Genomic DNA, 23780 nt, shown 5'->3' on the forward strand with positions numbered 1-23780 from the left:
CCTAAGAAGGATATTAAAGTTTTGTTTAAATTTTGTAAATTTATAATTTGTTGCTAATATATTTTTCACATGCAATTGTTCAAATTTTTGTAGTCCATTTTAGAGGTTTTCCTTCTTAAAGAATAGCATATCTACTACTTCCCTTATTTTAAAGGGTGGGTACTAAGAATATGAATTTCATTACAATGCTCATGAAATACATAAGGAGTGTTAGAAGAACAATCCTGTATTTTTTTGTTTTAACAAGGTTAATGGGCTGTGAAATCCTTCAGAAACAATGTTTCACTACTGTGCCTACAATAAACATAAGCATCCTTGTTAGGAAAGGATAAAAAGGAAAGGATTTTCAACAGTGCCTGAAAGAATTATCTTCAGAGAGAAAGCAAATGAAGAGAATATGGAAAGTTTTGTGAATGATAATTAATTTATTCAAGAGGGATATATTCTGTAGAAACTACTAATCACAGACAATATTTTACGATTTTCCTATTATAACAACATAACTTTTTCTTTATAATTATATAATAGAACATGAATATCCATATCAGCCTAACCTTTTCTGTTCCAAATTATTTTTTACAAAATATGCTAGTTTGTGTGTGTGTGTGTACACATAGTACAGTATTTATATGCATATGTATACAGAGTACATATACTATGTTCTGCCTTTTTTTCCTTGTATTTCTACTAATATATTTGGACATAATTGCATGTTAGATCATATAGACCTACCAATCACCTCTGGATGAACCGTAATTATACAACCAAATTCTGATCAATGGTTTCAGAATTGTTTCCATATTTCATATATTAAAAACAATCCTCCTGAATATTTTTGACACATGTTTTGATATAGTTTTTTGTTTTTTGGTTTTTTTTTTTTTTTTTGGTAATGGGGATTGAACCCAGAGGCACTTAACCACCGAGCTAAACTCTGGTCCTTTAAAATATTTTATTTAGAAACAAGGTCTCACTAAGTTGCTTAGAGCATCAATAAGTTGCTGAGGCTGGCTTTAAAACTGTGATTCTCCTGCCTCAGGCTCCTGAGCTGCTGGGATTACAGATGTGCACCATCATACCTGGCTTGTGGCTTGACACAGATTTTTATTTGCACTTTTGGGAGCATGATTTGCAAAATAAATTCCAATAAGTGAAGGAACATCTGAAATCTTTAAGAGTTATCATCTTTAAAGTTTTTTTTAACCAATTCATATTATCCATATAAGTTTGTAAAAGCATATTCCTCTCAAGTCATTATCAACAACTCTAAATATTATCAGACTTCCAAAATCAGTAAATCAGGCAAAAGTTTATAACTGATTTTAACTGATTTTTTTAGATAATTAGTAGGACTGAGAGTCTTCCTCTTTTATTTACTTGTATTTATCTTATTTTGAGTGGACTCTTTAATCTTCAATTGGGTTGTTGATTTTCAGAAACATTCATAAGAGTTCTAGACATTTTAGCAAAATGATCTTTTTTTTTTTTTTTCTTTCTGTTATTGTAAATATACTGCTGCTTAGCTAGGCATGGTGACACACACCTGCAATTGAAGCAAATTGGGAGGCTGGGGCAGGAGGATCTCAAGTCAGATGACTGCCAGGGTATCTTAGAGAGACTGGGTCTCAAATTATATGAAAAAGAAAATACATTTAAAAAGGACTGGGGATGCATCTCAGTATAGAGCACTTGCCTAGCATGTGGGGGACCTGTGTTTGATCCTCAGTACCGCAAGACCAAACTCCAATGACCACCTATGTGTGTCTGCTTTTCATATGCATGTGTTAATAAAAATCCCATCCCTAAATGTCTCCAGGTTTTGTATTATGCTTAGAATAATGTTTTCCCTACATGCCATGTGCACATTCAGATTTTCTTTCCTTTTTCTTTTTAGGCTTCATATATTTGAATTTAGATTAGTAAACCACCTACATTTGTGTATTAAATGAGGAAAAGTTCCAATTGTATTATTAGTTTTCCCAGATAAATACCTAGTTGTGCAAACATGGTCAATTAAATGTCATTTCTTCTTTTTCCTTTTGTTTAAAATGTATGCTTCAAATGACAGTTTTCTTTTTCTTTTAAATGCCTCTTCAATTTCACAGAAATGTCTGATAGTAGGTCAGTCTCACTGTTTTTTTAAAAACTATGACTCTATAATACCTTTTAATCATATGATCAAGTTATCCACATACATGTATACAACTGAGATCTTCATATATTCAAGTAGTTTTTCATAAGCTAAACAGTCTCATTAATAAAAACAAAAACACCAATTAGGATTCTATTTACATTGTGAATTATTTTATGGAAATGACATTTCACCTAAATATCACATATTTTATTGGATTCTGATGTAAACATGTAGCATATTTTCATTTAAATTCCTAGATTTTGTATCTTTTATAAGACAAATTTTTCAATTTTTTATTCATGCCACACTCAAGTTGATTTTGCTTTAATGTATTTTCTAATTTACATGTGGAGCCTGAACTGACTTCTATAAATTTAGTATAATGCAATTGAAAAATATATTACATCTTTTTACTTATTCTATGAAGTCGCTCCCTATGAACATATATGTATATAATATGACATTTTGGGGTCTTCTCCTTTAATCAGAATGTTGCTGTGTTGTAACTAATGTCACTACCCTGTACAATTCCCAACAAGGTCTTAGAACATAATTATAAGCATTCTTGCCTCATTCAAATTTAATGTAAATAATGTTTGTGTATCACAATGAACTATAACAACAGATAGACAGCTGGAAGTTATCGATTGCTGTTAAAATAGCATGCAATTTAAATATTGAATATATCCCCTTTGAAGTAGGTGAGAAATAAAATTTTAGTGCATAATATTTTTCTGTATTTGTTTTATATGGTTTTATTTTAAATGTATAATATGCTGATTTTAATGACTATTTTAAATATGCAATATAAAATTAAAATCAAGACTAAATTATAAATCCCAGGAGTAGATTAACAAAGCCAAAAAATAGACGAAAGAAAACTCTACCTTGAAACATGAACATTTTAATTTTTTTAGAACAAGTACACTTCCAAATGAATCGCATCTCTCCCGTCTGCCTGAATTGACAGTGTGAGAGATGGGCTCCTTCCTACGACCCTCTTTCCTCCATCCCCGCCTCCCGGTCAGCCAGGTACAGAAGTGACCCTAACCCTCTCACTTGCGAGGGGCTGGCCCGAGTCTCGGGGATGCAGCGAGGCGTCACCCCTGAGGGCCACCAGAGGACCCCGGCACGCGGGACCTGTCATGCGGGACGAAACCGCACGCTGAGAGCGCAGGGCTGGCCAGGTGGGGTGCACCGCCCCCCGAGAGCGCGTGTCCCCCGGGCGGAGTGAGTCCCCCCACCAGAGAGCCCCTGCCCGGCTGCCCCGCGTGAGAATCCAGGCGTGCGGGCCCCGGGGGCGCTCGGGCGCCACCGCTCCAGGGCTGGTCGCCGCTGTCACCCAGCCCGCCGCGTCTGCACCGCAAGCGCCAAACTTCGCACCCACCTGAGGACGCGGCGGCTGCACAACCGCCGAGCTGTAGCCCCGGACGCCGCGCCGCGCGCCCCGTCAAACCCCGAGACCTGGGTCCGTCTCGCGTCGCCCCCGCCCCGCGTCCCGGGTCCCCGGCCCCACTCACCGCTCGCACCGCAGAGCACCGGGCACCGCGACGCCCTGCGCGGTCTGATTCGCTTCCTCGAGGAAAGGGAAAGACCAGGAGGCGGGGAAGGGAGGCGGAAGAGGAGGATTTCTGGAATAAAAACAGAGTAAGCGCGCAGGGGAGGGCCGGGCGCGGGGCCAGGCGCGCCGCCGGGGTCGCCCAGACGCTCGGGTGCGCCGCCCAGGCCTGGGAGCCCGCCCGGGGTGCGTCCCCTGGAGGTGGGCGCCCTGCAGTGGGCTCTACCTGGGGTACCAGGCGCAGGGGAAATGAAGAAGGAAGCAAGTTGTCACAGATCTCATAGGAGGTGGAAGAAAAGATAGGAGCCAGCCCAGGGTGGCCCCTGATCAGGAGAGGCGGCCGGCGTGGGAGAAAGCTTTGCTAACGGGAGAAAGGGGAAAGCTGTTTCGCAAGTCTTCCACATTTGCATTTGCTCCCAGCCCAGACCCCTGGCTTGAAGAGTTGGCCTTGGCAGCAGCGCAGGGCTGGCTGGAGGTCCCAGGGCAAGGGGCCCAGGCATTTTCTTTTCTTTTCCACAGACTGGAGGAGGCCAATTTGATCAGGGAGGGAGGGAGGGAGAGTGGGGGGCACCAGGAAAGAGGAGGAATGGGAGCAGGATTGCTGTGTTTTCTGACGTGAGAGAAGCATGCCATTTGTTAATTACCGAGGTTAGGCACAGTGGCTTCTTTCAGACTAATTAGATTCAGGTCCCTGGTGGTTCCTGGGGAGACCACAGTACAATGGTTGGAAGGAGGGGGCACCCAAATGTCATCTGACCTCATGAAGCGTGACAGCTGGACAGAAGCAAATTTGATTAAGCTCTGAAGAGTTTGGGGCACAGTTCCACAATGGGAGAAGTTTGGGTAGGAGAAGGCATGTGGGAGTACACTTCGAGAATTTTCCATCTTCCTTTGTATGCATGTTATTGGCTAGTGTTTGTGTTGGAAGCCATTGACCAATTAATATTGTATTGCTCAGTAATAAGTGCAGGGGACATTTCTCAAGTGCAGAAATGGGTTTTTGAAAGCATGAAACAGAAACTGTCCCTGAAAGCCATAGCAAAACATAATAATATTTACTAACTTGGTTTTTAAGTTCATAAGAGGGGTCACAAAATTGAGCTTATTAACGTAAATAAGCTCGGTGGCCGCATTGAAGATGCCCAAAACTCAAGATCAAAAGATGTCTTGTGAAACATTGCTTTGGAGGGTAAACAAGTATTCGAAAGTAATTATATGCCCCCAAAATCATACCTCTCAAGTTACAGATTTTGCTTTTTTTTTTTTTGGGGGGGGGGTGACACTTGGCCACTGAGCCATATCCCCAGCCCTATTTTGTATTTTATTTAGAGACAGGGTCTCATTGAGTTGCTTAGAACCTAGCCATTGCTGAGGCGGGATTTGAACTTGCAATCCTCCTGTCTCAGCCTCCAGAGCTTCTGGGATTACAGGCCTGAGCTACCTGGCCCAGCCCAAATCATAGGTTTTGTGGGAAAGAATAATGATTCAAACATGTCTTTTAAATTTTTGTGACCTGTTTGCCTTCCAATCTACAGACTTTCAGGTATGACAAAGGGGGCACTTTGGAGTACCAATCCCATTATTTCTTTATATTACTTCTCTTTCCTAGTCTCCCCCTCCCTTCCTCCTCTGTGTCTTCCTTTTGCTAATTGAGTTAAATGTATGTTGACCACATGATTGTCCAACAGATTATCAGGATTTTGTTTACATTTGTTTCTAATTTTTTTTCTCTTTAAATTCAATATACTATTCCTTATTTCAATTTGCTGATAATTGTGAAACATATCATACTTTTATGATTCAGGCATTGTCGGATTGCTTTTTGCAGCTTCCATGTGTCTCATGATGAGATACTGTATCCATTCATTATGAACATAATTGTCTTTAAATTCTTGACCGTATTTACAATATTTATTTTACTACCTAGTCCAATGTTTCCCTCACCTTGGGATCTCTTGTGGACTTCCAGTTGTTGTGAGTTTTTGGCAATGAGGCATACTTTTAGTTTCTCAGGATGTATATTAGATTTTTGTTGTACACAGGACATTCTGGATAATATACATTAAGGGATTCTGACATTTCTTCCTCTAAGAGCACTTATCGTTCTCTGGCAGATGTTGAAGGCCAATCACCCTTACCTTGTGGAACCTTTGTGTGCCCTTAGGCAGGGTGGTCCTTGGAAGGCTTTAGCAAGCACCTCTGTCTGGCTCTCCTCAGATTCCCATCTAGTTCCCTCCTGGTGGACAGGGATGGAAATCTCTGTTCTGTCCCTTCAACTGCTGCTTCCTGCTGGTTTCATTCATCTGACACATGTTGATATGGTTTGGATTTGTGTCCCCAGGTGTTAGAGGCTTTGTCCTCAGTCCATGGCAATATTGGAAAGTGGTAGAACATTTAGGAAGTGGGACCTAAGGTAAGGAAGTTGGATCACTGGGGTTGTGCCCTTGAAGGGGATATTGGTCTCCTCTGCCTCTTGCTTCTCCACTGCTGTGAGTTAAGCTCTTTCCCCTGCCATACTTTCCCACCATGATGTGCTGTTTCACCAAAGGCCCTAAAGTAATGAGCCACCTGACTATGAACCAAAACCTCCCACACCGAAGGCCAAAAGAATCCTTTCCTCTTAGGTTGATTATCTCAAGTATTTTGTTATAGCAATGGAAAGCTCATAAACACACCTCCACAGTTCAACAATCAGCCAAGGATTCGAGGTTGTTTAGAGGCAAGTATCGATGTTCTTCCTTCTATCTTTCTCCACTTTATGGGATTATTCTCAGTTGAGTTCCTCTGATAACCTGCAATCTCTTCACTGATGTCATAACTCAACAGCTATGAAGACTTCGAGTTCTAGCAGTTCTATGACTAAGGACTGGGGGAAACCAGAACACTCATAGATCTCACTAGGTTTCTATACTTTTCTGTTTTTAATTGTTAGATCTTTCATAGTTTCTGTCCGCTTTTGATTGCTCTCTAGTGCCTTCAAATTAATATGTTAAATTTTTTTTCTAGTTTATTATTCCCAGTGGAAGTGCTATTCCAGTATAAGCTGATATCATAATTGGAATTCACTAACCCCTAAAGTTTTCAATCAATCATGTTCATATAAATGTAAATGTTTGAAAGCACATTCTATGAAACAAAACCTATATCCATGACACATCTTTGGTTTCAAAAGAGAATGTATTTCTTCTTCATTACAATAACCCTTTAAGGTTTTCTAAGTAGTTACAAAATTCTCTGTAAATGTTTTCTTCCTAAGACTGACTTCTATTCCTTGTGATGTTTCTGTTTGTCATGACTGCTGATCCCTTACATTGACATTAACTTCCTTAGGTTTATTAATTGCCTTCTACTATTTATTCTGATGCTTCTATAATGCAATGAGCTGCCAATGCATTTCTGTTAATGAGGCCTAATTGGATTAAATTTATTGGCATATTAGTCACTTCTAGTGTATTTGTGATTAATTGAATCCCAACATTAGTTAATTAGAGTCTGTCTTTCATCGCATAGTGGAGGAATTATAATTGTTAGTATATGGTAGCTGAGCTTTTACTTCCTAACCTCAACTCTTTAGATCAGTGAGTTCTATGCGTGATAGAGAGAAAGCTGGAACTCGATGAATGTTAACCAGAGTGTGTGACGATGGTAACAGGCACAAGGAGGCCGAAGTTGGGGGTGGAAGGAGAAAAGCATGGTGGGAGGCAGACTTTGTCCAGCAACTGAAACAATGGCTTGGCAGTTTCCATCATCAAACAGTAAAAAGTGAATTGTCCACAGTTTTCAATGTTGATCTTCTACCTCAAACCTTTTTTCTTAGAAGTACTCCACAGATTCCACCAAGTTCCAACATTTTCATATAAACCAAGGTACATACTTGCCTTCCAACTAATGAACATGTGAGGCGCACTTGGACAATGGGGAACATTCCTATTTGGTGCAGCTTTAGATGGAACAGGATTCCAACAACAATGTGTTTCAGGGTTTAGTTTCTCATCATTGGATTCCTCCTCACGGATGGATTTGACATACGTTGTTATAATGTCACTCATTATCCAAGAAGTCCATAAAAATAGAAATCTTTGTAACAAAAGTCATTTCTCTAGAGTATTTTCTTCCTTTGTTTTGTGTTACTATAATAAAATACCTGAGGGTAGATACTTCACAAAGAAAGAGGTTTCTTTGACTCATGATACTGGTGACTAGAAGGTCCATGGAGCATGGTGCCAGTATTCTGACAAGGGACCTCTGGTGACATCGTAACATGGAAGATTAGCAGGAGGGAAACTGACTGAGTGCCAGAGGAGCCAACCTTGTGTTTTATAACAACCCACTCCCCCGAGAGCTAATCTCCTGTGAGACCTGCATTAATCCATGAGGGTGGAGCCTGATTACCTTCTACTGGGACCCACTATTCTGTTCCACTGCCTCATCACCACCACACTGGGGACTGAGCTTCTAGCAAAGGTTCTTCAAAGGGACGAACCATGTCCAAACCATAGCAAATACCTCAGGCAGAAGTTTCCTGCTCCCTTTATGTCTACACTGACTGACCTCGGGCTGAACTGGAGAGGTATCATGTCACCCAGCAACAGTCAAAGGCGACTTGAGAGCACAGTCTCTTCAGAGTTGCAGATAGGGTGTGTGTGGGAACTTTGTGTTTTAGAAACAGAAAAATCACATTGTACCTATAATTTCATTTTCTTCAGTTCGGCTATTTAACTTCTTGACCTTGGAACTGAAGTCAGATGGGGCCTATTAAAGTTAATTTATGTTTTCCTAAAATGTTAGTTTTTTTTCCTCATCTTTTTATTGCAGGCCATTATTTATTTATTATTTTTGTGGTCCTGGGTATTGAACCCATGACCTTGGGCACCAGAAGCAAGCCCTCTACCACTGAGTTGCACCTGCAGCCCTCAATCATAGGAAATCTGGTACTCCATTTTTCAATGTCTAATATCATGCTACTGATAAAAATGTTGAGCCAAATTAAGACTCTGATAGTCTACTTCAACAGACTAACCTCTAACATGACAGAAATTCCAAAATCAATATTTTCTGTAATTATTCAATTAGGTAAAAGTCAACTTAGACTGTCCTGTGACACTTTTTAATTTCTTGCCCATAGCAATAAAAATTAAAATTTATGCTAAATGTATGTTAAAATGATATTTATCATGACATTTTCATGATATCTCTACACTTGCCAATCAGGAAAGGGAAATGAGTCTATTTTCTAAGATTTCACATTTGAGAACAGAATTTTGTTGATATTATTTGTTATGCCCTTTACTAACTTCTTGGCTACATCTATTTAAAATTTTTGTACTATAAATTTGCCTGAAATTGATATTGCAGTGTGTCATGGGTAGAATTGTTTTCCTCAAAATGATATGTTGAAGCCCTAAATCTTTCATTTCTATACCCAGGACCGTATTTAGAAATAGAATCTTTGCAGATACAATGAACTTAAAAGGTGGCCCTAATGAATGAAGGCCGTCCATAATCCAGTGACCATATCCTTGTCTGAAGAGAGAAATTTGGACACAGAATCAGGCAAGGAGGATACCAGGTGACAACAGCAGCAGAGATTGGAGAAATGCGTTTTAGAAGTCCAGGGACACCTGAGATTTCTAGCAGCTGCCAGGAGTTGAGACGGGGGCATAGGCCAGAATCTTCCTCTGAGCCCCCAAGAGAGGGTCACCCCTACTTGACACTTTGTACTTAGATTTCCAGACTCCAGAGCTATGAGAAAACAAAATTTTGTTGTGTAAAGTTACCTAATTTATGGTAAATTTTAAATGGCAACACTAGGAAACAAATAGAATGTGGTACGGGTGTGTATAGTTTCTCGCTGTCAATATTATTTTTCTTTTTGAAAATTGTGACAGTTTGTCTTTCATTCTTTTTCTGAATCTTTGCACATACTGCAATGTTGAAAGGAAAGGCTGACAGTGATTTTGAAAAGATATTTTCATATTATTATGTGCCTGTGGATGTAGCTTATATAATTTTAAAAGCTTGATTTTGTTTTTGCTGTCTGGATCAAAGTAAATTTGGAACATGGAGTGAAAAGTGCATTGCATCTGCAAAAACATGGTAATAAAGAATGCAAAAGAGTGAAGTGTTTGGGGGAACACATGGAATGCCTATCAAAATCATTTAACTATTATTTCAAGGGGTGCAATTAGAAATAATTGCTTAAAAGGAAAAAAGCAGATCTTAAATATTTTGAAGAGAAATTGCACTAAAAATGATGAGGTTTTTGTTTTGTTTTGTTTTGTTTTTTGTAAAAACGGAACCTATATATATGTACTTGGATACATATAGATATTGCTGTGATCTGAATGTTGGTGTCTGCCCCAATTTCCAGTGTGGGAACCTAAATGTCCAAATGCAATAGTATGAAGAGTTGAAGCCTTTAGCAAGCGAACATGTCAGGAGGGTTCCTGAAGGTGGAACAAACAACAAGATGTCATTTATGGAGCAGAGAGGAGCAAGTCCTGGTCAGACAGTCTGCTGGCACATTGATCTTGGACTCCCCTGCCTCCAGAATCATAATGCATAAATTTCTGTTGTTTTAAAGTTACCTTGTTGAAACTATTTTTTCTAGCAGGAGAAATGAACTAAAGCAAATATCTACAATATGCATATATGTATGCGTACATTACACATGCTTATATGTGATTATATAAGCAAGGAAAAAATGGATGTACAGATGGGTATGTTATAAATGTGGGCTCTCCGGGATGTGGTCGTGGTGAAAGATGGCAGAAAGAATAAGACTGCAGCTCCAGGGGATGGATTGCCCCAGCAGGTGACAGGTCTGGAACCTGAACCAAAGTCTATCTGGAATCTAAAGACTGTTGTCATAATTTTATTTTAATTGCAATTATGATATTTATTTCCATGAAGAAAGGAGCATTAGAAAAATCCTTTTAAAAAGTGTGTTCTGTTCCTTGAAACTTAATTATATTACACTTCCTTCTTTTTCCTTTCAGAGAGCATATGAAATAACTTTTCTGTCCTTTACTCTAGATGTATTTAAATGTTATTCTTACCTTTTCAAACTCTGACATAGTTTATGTTAGGTCCACTTTAGATTGATTAATAAATGTATATCTATAAAATGTTTCAAATACTTTTTAATTAGAGCATACTTACTTTGCTCATGATCAGGCTATGGGGTTATCATTTTTATGCATTTTTGAAAAATCTCAAAATACTTACTGCAATTCAATAAAAAAATTGTGGAAGCAGTAAATTTTTGAGATCAGCATTCCCAAAAGCAGAAAGGAGAAATGGAAATATTTCTTGAGCTCAGGCAAATTATTTAACAATCAGTGGATGAGAAGGGTATTTCAAATATACTTTTTATACATGGAAGCTTTAAGCACTACAGACTTTAAAATTATAACATGAAGGTTTTTGATTCAAAGGCATGACTGAGACTAAAGACTTAGGAGTTGGCTACTGTCCTTAAATGTGGATAAACAATTAGCAGTATGTGTTTTTGTATAGTATGTGTATGCATAGTGAATTGTTTGCTCATTTAAAAATTTTGCCTGAATCAGAAGTACTGACATTTTAGGAATACATAATGGAACATGAGTTCTTAGGTTAAGTAAAAATTTTAAAATGATGAAACTTAAAAAAAAAATTTACTGAAGTATGAAAAATGGTGGAATGAGACAGACATCATTACCTTATATGTATGATTATGTATGATTACATGTATGATTACACGAATGGTATGAATCTACATCGTGCACAACCATAGAAACAAAATGATGTACCCCATTTGTGTACAATGAAACTAAATCTGTTGTCCACCCTATTGCTCAAAAATTTCTGCCAAAATACGAAGCTGATGATATTCCTTCCTTGATAAAATTTTTATTTCTTAAGAAAAATCTTTCATTGTAAGATCTACAATTTCCAAGAAAACTCTTGGGGATCTCCCCTGGAACTCCAAGTCCTAGCTGTCTTATATCCATTTAGTATTTCTGCTTCAGCTCCTGCCACTGCCCTGCCTGTTTTCTGTGTCTTGCAGGATGCTGAATATTACCTACATCAGGAAACCATTGTATTTCATTGGCTCATCATGCTCTTTGACACAGTGACAAATACTGTGTCACTGCTTCATATCCTCTTCTCCCTCGAGCTACATCCACTTGTTCTCCCAGACTCAGCTCCCACGTCACCTCTCTGGAGAGTCCTTCCTGACCTTTCCATGCTGACATACTGAGGAAGTTAAGCCCTGTGCTGGGGATTCAGAGGAGAATCATACAGGCAGGGTGTCTGCTTTGTTGAACTTAAACTCCTGTCGAGTTGGGGCCAATACACAAGTGAGCTGATTGCACAGTGATTGCAGAGCATGACAGGTAGTTTGGAAGCAGTGGAACAAGGTGAAGTGATGAGGCAATGGGTGGGGGGTGGGGGGGGTTCCGTTGCTAATGGTGTTCAGAAAAAGCACCTAGGTCACCAGGGGAAATGCCATTCCTGCCAAACGATTAGAAAGAGCAGCTGTGCACAAATATGGTCCTCACTAGCATTCCAGAAAGACAGAACGAGAAGGGTAGAGATCCTGAGGGAGGAAGAAGCTGCATATCGAAAGATCAGAACACCACAAAGCAGAACAAATAAAACAGCACTTCTGTAGGAGAAGAGGACACCTGGTGCATGTCCTCAGCTCCTCCCCGCGTTTGTCAACTGCTTCTAAGTTTCTCCACCCCACTCCCCAGCTAGCGCCTTCTTCCTAGCCCTGTTCTGTTCACCCACAAAGCAAAAGCTCAGTGTGGACATTCCAAAAACGATATTGTGTTCTGCAGGTCCCTTTTGTAATCATGTCCCATATATTTAGATTTCAAATTGAGTCTGGATACAGAATGATTGATTTTCAACACATACTTCAACCAGATATGTCTGAAATGCTATTACACATACCTGGGAATACGATATAATTTGAAAAGATGCCAACAATTAAACTTGAAGAAAGTGTGAAGCTGAATTTACAGTGAGGAATATCAGCCACTTACCATCATTTGGAAGGCTAGTAAATTCTACCTTTAAGACTTCCATGGAACAAGGTAGCACAAGCATACATACAGCAACTCTTCTGCTATTTCATGCAACTAATATTTTAAAAATATTTCCCTGGTCCATCTGTTCGGGTTTCATGGGAATCAAAATAAGAGTCCAATAGTGGAATAGTATTACCATTTGAAAGTACAAAGCAAACAAACCTTAAAAAGGTGTTCTTATTCTTAATCAGTGAAAAGAAAAATGAATAGCAAACACTACCTGGAAGCATGCTGTCTGTCTCACACCTGCAAAGGTATGTGTAAAGGAAGATCTGGGTTGGGTCCAGGTGACAGACCTTTCCCTTGTGATTCTGTTGATATTATCATTACTATTCGCTTTCCCAGTTACCACACCTGCTCCCAACACACCTCCGTGTTCTAGGATGCAGGTCACTCTGATTATCAGTTCCCAGTTTCATGCCTCTTTCATGTCAGCATCTTCCACCCATGTACCAGCTGAAGGTACTGCATGAGCATGTCATATCTGGAAACAAAACAAAGTGAAAAGAAAGTCAGCCACAGTGGTGCATACCTGTAATTCCAGGGGATCAGGAGGCTGAGTTAGGAGAATTGCAAGTTCAAAGCCAGCATCAGCAAATTAGTGAGGCCCTAGGTAATTTAGTGACATCCTGTTTCAAAGTTAAAAAAAAAAAAAAAAAGGACTGGGGATCTGGGGATGTGGTTAAAATGCCCCTAGGTTCATTCCCTGGCACAAGGAAAAAAAAAAAAAAGTCCTTGACCTGTGAAAGAAAAGGCAAAAAGTGACGGTTACTTTTGCCTTCATATCTCACCCTTGCTGTGCTTTGAGATAGAGAAGGGTGGAGGAAATCCAGAAAACCAGAGATAGGCCGGCAGCTTGAGGACTGTTTACGTTGGCCCAGCAGTATACAGTTGTTCAATGCTTACGGCTAGTGTGTAAATAGAAATGTAAGCATGGGACACAACTTTAAGAAAATAAGTTAGTATATTAACAAATCCATTGGATTATGTGAAGAAGACTTTGGGGACAGAGTAGATTATGATTTCGTTGTGGTAGAACAAAATCATAATCTACTGTGTACTGGGCAGAATAACTGAGATTTCTGAATGCAAGAGAAGTGTGTTGACCAATGCCACAAAGGGATCCAGCTTCAGACAAGGGGAGCAGCAAGAGCAGGAGGGGCCAAGCTCACTTCTGAGATGACCCACTCCTGACATCCCAACGTCAATCCATTCATCTAGTTACCTCTTTTTAGGTCACATCTCCCCACACTGCTGCATGGACGCTGAAGTTTCCAACACATGAACTTTGGGGGACATATTCAAACCATAACAATGGCAAAGCAAATTGTACAAGATCAGAAAATACATGCTATTTTAATGCCACGTTACATTTTGATGAGATGGTTCAAAGAGAAATATATAGCATGTTCCTAAGGGAGAGGTAAAGACTTTCAGTCCCCAAGTTAAAATGCAGTGGCAGCCTTCCAAGGGCGTTAGAAAAGAGCTCACCTTAAGTTCAGTATTGTCTTCCTGACGTGGTAGTAGCCGTCACGTCACAGGACAGCAACATCCCCACACAAGTCCCTACTTCTCAAAACCATTGGCTTTGCATTGATAAACAACATGCACTGGTAAGGATAATAGCACCCCTTTGAAAACAACTATGATCGATGTCCTGAGACCCTGAGTGAATCTGGTAAACCTTGAGCAGTCAGTCTAATCATGCCTAGGAGTAACTGTGACAAAGAGAATCGTCCACTCCCCAGACCTCCATCAGCCAAACCCTACTTAGGAAGCGTTGATTGGAGTTGAACCTTTTTAGTTTAGAAAGTCAGTGCTATGAACTCACTATTTGTACTTCCCCCCAACTCATATGTTGGAACCCTAACTGCCAATGTAACCACATTGGGAGGTGGGGTGTTGGGGGCGGTTGATCATGAGTGTGGCGTCCAATGAATGGGATTAGGGTGCTTATACAGAGAGAGAGGGGAGCCTCCCTCCTCTATGTTCTTCACCAGGTGAGGATACTGGAAAAGATGGCCTCTGTAATCTAGGAGGAGGGCCTCCACCAAGAGCCTGATGGTTAAGGCACCCTGATTGTGGACTTGCAGGCTCCAGAATGGTGAGAAATGAATTTTTGTTGTTTAAACCACCTAATCTCTGGCATTCTGTCATAGCAGCCTGAACCACAACAGTCAGGTAGGTACCCATCTTTCTCCACAAGACAGAATTCTTGTTTCCCAACTGAGATTGAAAAAATCTGTATTATCAAATGTTTCTGAGGACAGAAAGAGCTGGAAAATCTCACATGCTGACATTAAAAGGAATTAGTGAGAATGCTGTTGTGTGTCTTAAAGCATAATAATTAATGATCGCATCATTTTTTTCAAACTTCTTTTGACATTCGTATCTTTAATCTTTATCGAGTCAAACATGAGTGAATGAAAGTTTCATCAAGTAAAGATGAGTAAGTTGAAACTGAGAAGTTTAATAAATTCATGATTGTGTTGGTTGATATTGAATGAATTCGTGAATGATTTTGCAAAGGTTTGACTATACAGTTTGACTTTAAGTGTGGTGCCTTTTGCACATGATGTCCATTGAAATGGCAACAAAAGCTTAATTAAAAATGGATCTGCCTATCAGGGAAAACATTTGGCCTTTGGTTTTTTGGGATTGGCTTATTTCATTTAGCATGATATTCTCCAATTCTATCCATTTATCTACAAATGCCATAATATTATTCTTTTTTATGACTGAATAATATTCCATTGTGTATATACCACAGTTTCTTTAACCATTCATCTGTTGAAGGGCATCTAGGCACAGTTTCTGGCAGATAACTTGTTGTCACAATATTTGTTAAAGGAATGAATGGTCATGATTCACACCATTGAAATATAAATTCTGTTCTGCACACATACACAAATGGATCTGCCAGTGTTCAGGAAAAATAAACAAAAATGATAGAGTAAGTCCCCTGTATATTCAGAATATTCCATCCAATTTCACGTGGCTGCCAAAGAAATTGTGCTACAAGCCTAGAGTAGTAGACATCCAGAGTCACACACAAAAGTGATATGGTTTTACCATACACTCTGCTGAGAGGGTATCTGGAGGGTTACTGAGTTACTGGGCCTCATTCAGAGTCCTGAGGAGTGAAAACGTCTTAAAGAAGGGACATGGGAGTGAGAGGACATCAGGAAAGGTCTCCATCTGAAAACACCGCTGAAACTGAAGGTATTTACCTTGGAAAACTGAAGATTTGGAAAAGAGGAAAGATGGGTCTGTTGTCATAAGGCATCTGAAGAGTTGTTTAGAAGCCACTTAGCACCTCACTGTGTGAGAGCTGGAAACGAGGAAGAGAATTTTCAGGGGAGGGCTACAGATTTCCTTTCAACATATCCCTTTGTCGTCAACTGCTCTTCTGGAGCCTTCGAGGAGGACCGCCTGCACCGTCCAGCGGGCTCCTGTGAATTCATTTCCGCGGGACTCCAGCCCCGCCTGGTGCCTGCCCACCTCCGCAGGGGAAGAATAGGAGCAGAGGGCTTTGCTTTCAGGTAGGAACCGCATACCCAATACTGTGGTCACGGGAGGACTGTCCACCAGTGAACCGTGACCATCGTGAATTACACCAATCCCGGTTTTCACATTTGAAAAGTTAGGGACGGTGCCTTCATTCTCTTGCTCTCTCTCTTCTTCTTATGAGTAATTCAAATTACTATAATACATTTCGTTATTTCACAATACACATCAGTATTCAAAAGACTGACAGAGGCTCAGTTAATACCCTCAATGTAAGGCTGCATTGCTTATTGCATTTAAATTTTTTTTAATTTGTCCTAATTTGTTGTATAAGACAGTAGAATGCATTTATGCATTTTGATAGATCATACATAAATGGAGTGTAATATCTCATTTTTCTGATTGTATAAATTGTAGGATCACATTGGTCATGCAATCATACACGAACATGAGGTAATAACGTCTGTTTCACTCTACTATCATTCCTACCCCCTCCCCCTCCCCCTCCCCTCCCCCCCCTCCCCCTCCCCCTCCCCCTCCCCCTCCCCTCCCCCCTCCCCTCCCCCTCCTTTCACTCCCCTCCACCTAATACAAAGTAACCCTATTCTTCCCTATACCTGCCTTATTGTGAATTAGCATCCACCTATCACAGAAAACATTTGACCTTTGATTTTTGGGGTTTGGTTTATTTCACTTAGCATGATATTCTCTAACTCCATCCATTTACCAACATATACCGTAATTTCATTCTTCTTTAAAGCTGAGAAGTATTCCATTGTGTGTGTGTGTGTGTGTGTGTGTGTGTGTGTGTGTGTGTGTACTCCACATTTTCTTTATCCATTCATTTGTTGAAGGGCATCTAGGTTGGTTCCATATTTTAGTTATGGTGAATTGAGCTACTATAAACATTGGTGTGGCTGTGTCACTATAATATATTGAAACAAAAGAGCTTCTTCTCAGCAAAAGAAATAATCAGTGAGAAAAGAGAGCCTGCAGACTGGGAGAAAATCTTTAACACATGCACCTCAGCTAAAGCATTAATCTCTAGGATATATAAAGAACTCAAAAAACTTAGCACCAAAAAAACAAATAACCCCATTAAAAAATGGACTAAGGAACTGAACAGACACTTCATAGAAGAAGATATGCAATCAATCAACAAATATATAAAAAATGTTCATCATCTCTAGCAATTAAAGAAATGCAAATCGAAAGTAAGATTTCATCTGACTCCAATCAGAATGGCAGTTATCAAGACTACAATAAACGCTGGTGAGGATGTGGGGAAAAATGTGTATTCATTCACTGCTGATGGGAATGCAAAATGGTGCAACCATTATGAAAAATACTATGGAGATTCCTCAGAAAACGTGGAATGGAACCACCCAGCTATCCCAGCTATCCCACTCTTTGGTTTATACCCAAAGGCTGCATTTTTAAGGAAGAGAGTACCCTGGAGTTTAAACGCTTGGCTTGCATACCCTGGCGGGGTTAGAATAGAGAGCAGTTTCTGCAGATCTGGGTAGAGAGCTGCCTAGTGTTCACGAAGGCAAGTTTTGAACTGCTTAGTAAGTCAACTGGCAGGAGGATTTTACTGCAAAGTTTTACATCTTTACAACTACTGTGTGACCTTTATGTTTCCATTCTTCCACCCTTTTGGATGGTTTAGTAAATGATGAGTGGAAGCTGATTCATCTGGGTTTGGAGTCAGATAAGAACAACTATGATCTGAGATATATTTATACAATACCATGACTTCCTCTATAATAGTAAAGCAGTAGTGTATACCAAACTGGATTGTTTGATGATTAAGATAAGCGTGTGTATAAAGGGTTTAGCAAAATACAGAATAAATAATGAGTGCTGAAAAAATACTAGATGATGATGATGAAGATAATGATGATATTGCTAATTTCAATCAAGTGTGATTCCACAGTCAGGGAAAGTTAAACTGTTGCTTTGCTTTACCTAGGAAGACTTTCTGAACTGTTGGTTTGCCAGTTGTCTACATTAAATTATGGTTTGCTGAATAATATCAGATGTTGTATAAACTTTCATTGTTAAAAAAGCGAATAGATAGTTGTCATAAATGCTATCTGTGAGTTGATAGAAATATCTTCATTTTAATTGGCTGTTACTTTTTAGTAGTAGGAGGAGGACGAGAAGAAGAAGTAGAAGTAGTAGTCATCGTCGTCGTCGTCGTCATATTTTGAAGTATGGAGAAGAGGAAATGAAGAGTACATTGTGGAATTGGGTCAAGATAAATAGATGTAGTTTTGGAATCTGGAGCAGGAGAGTCTGGACAGGGGGTTGTTAGAAGGTCACCGTATCTTCCATCAGCAACTCTCATGTGTCTGCTCCTTCTGCATGGGTGGGTGTCGGTGTGAAAAATGAGGGGCAGCATTCCCTGGTGCCTATGGTGTGGGCAACCAATGCAGAATGGTGGACTCATGCTGGAGTCTGAGGAGGGCAGCATTCACAAATAAAGGCCCAGGAGAAACTGAAGTGTGGAAAGATCTTTCCTGCTCTGTGCATAGCTAAACAGGGGCCTTTGAACATTGGGCTGGGTCAAGAGCTTTTCTTCAGATGCATCAGAAAAGAATGGTTGGCTGGCTCTTCTTCTGCCAACGTTGTCAAAGAAGAAGCCAAACTACTCACAAGGACCCGTGTGACCTGGTACCTCTGACTTTGACATCTGTTCTTCTATGCTCTTGCTTTTCCTCTAGTCACCCGGGCATCTTTTTTGAACACGAGGGTCACTGCCCACCTCAGAAATTTTGCATCCTCTGTCTTTCTTAAATGCTATGTAATTTTCCTACTTAAAATTTTTATATTTATGAATGCATTTATTAAATTTATTTTTCCCAGGCAATATTATCTTTACTCATTCTAGAAAAGAGTAGAATAAATGAATGAGTGAATGAATGAATAAATCCATGTACCATAAACTTTAGAATTTAAAAGTAAATTTGGGGCTGGGGTTGTGGCTCAGTGGTGAAGCACTTGCCTAGCATGTGTGAGGCACTGGGTTTGATTCTCAGCACCACATAGAAATAAATAAAATAAAGATCCATTGACAACTAAAAAAATACTTAAAAAATAAAAGTAAATTTAACAAGAAAGACATCGGGACTTCAAGAATGGGATTTCAGTTTTAACAAATACTATAAAACAGAAAATACACATAATGCTTTGGGATGAAAAGACTCAAAAAAATATAAGCACGTACTTAACATATTAATAAACAAAACTATTTTCTAAAATTAACTAAGATTATCTTCACTTATAAATAAACATCAAACAATAGTTTGGTAATAGTCAAGGAAAATACAGAAAGTATAATTTTCAATATAATTTACAATAACAGATACCTGTTTGACAGTGACTCAATACAAAAGAAGATGATTTTGCAAACCATGTCTACCAGGCTTCAAAATCTAATTTGTCAGCAATATAGTCACAAGTACATGACAGTTATCAAATATTTTGCTAATCTACTTTCTTTGTTCTTGTTCAGTCTTCATATTATATAATTACACTGTGATAAGTTTTAAATCTTAGAGAAATAGGATTAATGGGTTTGTGTACAAGAATCCCAAAATTAATAATAGAATATTTAAAAGCAAGTCTAATTATACAGACTTATAATTTGTTTGCTCTTGGTGTTTAGGTATGCTACCTTCTGAGTTCAGTGCTGTCCAAGTTAATGTCACAGAGAAGGAAACTTCATTCCGCACTCATTTAATTTAGTCAGATGTTTTCCTTCAGCTTCCCTTGTCCATTGATTTTATTAGGTTCATAATTGAAAATATTCAGTATTTTTCCTGATTAAAAATGATCTGTGAATATTCATGTTATGATTATTCAAAAATACAGAAAGTGAGTGCTTATGTCAGGTAAAAACAAACATTCTCAAACAGATCCCTGAATGCAAGAACGCAAGAGAAATTTCCTTCTTAATGTCAAAAGTGCATGCATTAATTACAAAGCACACAAGTCCAGGCAACTTCTCGGCCCAGCGGTGTCTGTGCTGCTTCCTGGAGAGCCTATGCACCAGATACCAGCTGTCTCCTCCTCTCTCCCCTCTCCTCTGTCCCGGTCGTTCTTCTGCCTCTTCCATTTCTGTTGCTTTGGAATGTCCAACTCTGGTGTGTTCAACTTCTTTCTGTCCCAATTCTCCATGGAAATGACTGCTGCATAGTTCACCAATGACCTCTTTATTCCTAAATCGGTGGGAACAATCCAGCCTTTATTTTTCTTGACTCTGTCTGGCTCCTTGCTCCATGACATCACATCCTTCTGGTTCTCATACTTTTGCAGTTCTTTGCCTCTTTCATGGCCTGTTTTCCCACATCATCCTTAAATATCCATTTTACCTAGGTTACATTATTTGGTACATATCTGCTGGAAAAGCCCTTTTTAAATGCATTGAATAATTACTTACAAGTTCAAAATTCTCAAACCTCTAGTTTCCCCGCCGATCCCTGTCTTTTCTATCATCTCACAGTTCCAGCAACCTAACAGACATTTTTTTTCTGTGTATTACACAGCACCCCCAATTCCACAGGTCCAAAACAAAGTTCATTTTACCTCAGACATGTTCCTATATGTTCCCTGTCTTGATTGGCAGTGTCACAATAGAGACCGGAAGTCTTCTTGGAACTTTTCCGTGCTTCATTAACCTAGATCTAATCAATTGTTGTGTGTGAATACATCTTGCCTTCCAAATATTTGTCAAATAATTTTCTTCTTCCCCCTTCACACCCCCAAGGTATTCAAACTACCTCCTCCTAGATGCAGTCATAATAATGTAACTAAATACAACTGAAGCCACTGACGTTCCTGCTTAAATCCACCACGTCTCCCCGACCTTCACAGGACAAAGCCAGCCTCTAGGGTGGCACCCAGGGCCCCTCTGGCTCTCTGCCGCCCTCTCTCCCATCACTTCCTGATGGTGCTCATCCGAACCCAGTGTCGGCCAATTCCCCACACGGTGCTGTTGGTCATGTCTCTTTCTTTGCTCTGTCATCTCCTCCTAGAATCCCACTCCACCTCCTGCCCCATTCTGCCCTTCACCTGGCTGCCTCCTGTGTAGGCCTGGGTTCAGGCCTGACTCCAGAGCACTTTGAACCCCTCCTCCTCAGCCTACCTTGACCCAGGGGTTAAACATGCCTTCTGGGTCTGACATCATCTCACAGGGTGCAGTGCCCTGAGCTTTGTAGGTTTATGTGTCTCTTTTTTGCATTTTTTTTTTTTTTAACAGACTGAACTCAATGATGGCAAAGGCTGTGTCTCTGTTGGCACCTGTATAACCACAGTGTTACCTCAGAGACCGAGACACCTTGCATTTAATATGCACTGCAAATGGACAGAGACATCGTGTCTTTTAACTAGAATTCTTTCTCATTTACTGGTGCTTACTAAATGGAAAGTAGTGTCCAAGGACATAATATGTGTTTTGTTTTTAAAAATTTTGCATTGCATTAAAGTTCAAGACCACTTAACAACACATCCTGTAAACTAATCAACAATATGCTGAGCACATATTGAATAAATTAAGTGTTTCAGTGTCAATTATTCCGGTAATTTGTTTCTCCACTCTTATGGTACACATCCAAAGAGGGAATTAAAGCCATTGTTTTATTTACACTATGTCTGCATACCCCTGTTCTTTTTCCCTGAAGATGTTTTCAACAAAATTAGAATGTTCTTGGACATGGTAGCAAATATGATAAATGTTATTACATCTACTGAAAAGTTAGTCATGAGCTGGAGGTGGCCGAATGATATCAGTTACATGTTTATTTTCAATTTAATATTTGTGTGTGCTCTACTAAGCCTGAGCCAAATTTTGAATGTTTACCTTAAATAACTAACTTGAATGAATCAAGATGTGACTGAGCATCTTATTGGTTTAAAAAAAAAAAAAATATATATATATATATATATATATAGTCATATGTAGAATATAAAAGCCATATATTGTCAACTACAATGCACATTTGCTTAAAAATAATAAATAGAACAAGAACATTTTTAGTTATAGATTTAAAGAAAAGCATTTTATATGAATTCTATCATTAAACTAATAGTGTAGAATATTTTAAAATATGCTTTTGATATTCCTGGTAGTTCTGAGTAACTCAGAATGGAAAATAAACTTACTTTCACATACCAGAGTGCTAAAATCATGCTTTTCAGATCAAGAAAATTAGCAATCCCTCTGCCACTTCTTAGATCATTCTATCTAAATCTCACGATTTTTGACTATGCTAATAGCCATGGTTGGCAGATGCTATTTCCCTTTCAGCTTTATATATACACCAGGGTTTAGCATTAACCTCTAAGAATTCTGGAATTGTTGGGGACATGGTGTCCCATCCTATTCTCTCTTCTGGGATTTTTGTTTATCCCAACCATATGCTTTGAAAACCCTGCAGCTTTAGTGATATGCATTCCTTTCCTATAAACTTACGCTTTCAGAGTGCACAGTTCTGGGTTTGGGGGTATTGCAATTGTTCAGACCATTACCACTGAGCTACAGGGATGGGCGCAGAACGCATGATGGTCTGGCTGTCTTCCCAGACCCCTGCTCTCCTGTTCCTGGCCTGCTAACGCTTACATTCCATTTCCATGTGTTTCCTGACTTCGGTCCTTTTTTTGGTTTCTGTTTTTCCATTTTCATTTGATGCTCGTTTCTGCCCTGGAAACCTGGCGTTTGTCTTATCTCTGCTTTGACAGTTTTCAGCCGCTTCGCCTTGGAAGGTCTCACACTGCTTTTGACCACCATTGCAGATTCGCCTGTCTTATTTATTAATCAAGAATCTATCCAGAGATAGGGGCCACGCCAGCCACTCAAGCCGGATGAGTGTTTCAAACATTTGTTTCCGATTTTTGTTTCTTGAGACTCGGTGCTTGATGAAGCTTAAAAAGCAACATGGATGAGCTCAGAATCTTCCTCAAATGTGAAGAGGAAAAAAAAAAAAAATAGAAAACTTCTTTAGGAGAATTGAGGGTCCAACTTCAGGAATTGGGAATTTCTACAAATTTCTGCAAAGCCTGGCACATAAAGATAGGAGGTAGATCCTGGTGAGCATGTGGCTCCTGGCCCTAGATGACTCCTCAAGGATTCACATGATAATTGTCAGCACAGGACAGACCAAGTCAGAGTTCACACTGGAAATGGAGAATGTGTGTGAAGGAGACTTTGTGGTTGTCCCTTTGACCTTGTGGTTCTCTTTGTCCTTACACTTGCCCTAACCAGTGCCTTGGGCTACAACCCCTGCCCTGTCCCCCTGAGGATGCCCAACTTGGCCCCAATGGGGAGGTCTTCTTCACTTGCCTTCGGGTAAGCTGGGTAATTAGCCAAAGAACAGCTATGTTTGGGTACCTTTCCCAACTCTGGGAAAATGTTCCTGAGCCAGCATGTGAGTTTCAGAACAGCTAGAAAGTGAGAACACTATTTCAGATCCAGAACTCCTGGAACTGAACTCCGCCTTTG

General features: G+C 39.6%; 1 protein-coding gene across 1 annotated transcript in view; it reads right to left on the minus strand.

Moving 5' to 3' along the window:
* PLSCR4 (phospholipid scramblase 4) overlaps nucleotides 1-23780 on the minus strand; it is a 104110-nt gene that overhangs the window by 35262 nt on the left and 45068 nt on the right. The window contains 2 exon segments of the mRNA XM_079100708.1: nucleotides 3655-3765; nucleotides 13142-13256. The gene's annotated coding sequence lies outside the window, so the exon portion shown is untranslated.

Source organism: Sciurus vulgaris (genome assembly GCF_902686455.1).
Source record: "Sciurus vulgaris genome assembly, chromosome: 10".
NCBI lineage: Eukaryota > Metazoa > Chordata > Mammalia > Rodentia > Sciuridae > Sciurus > Sciurus vulgaris.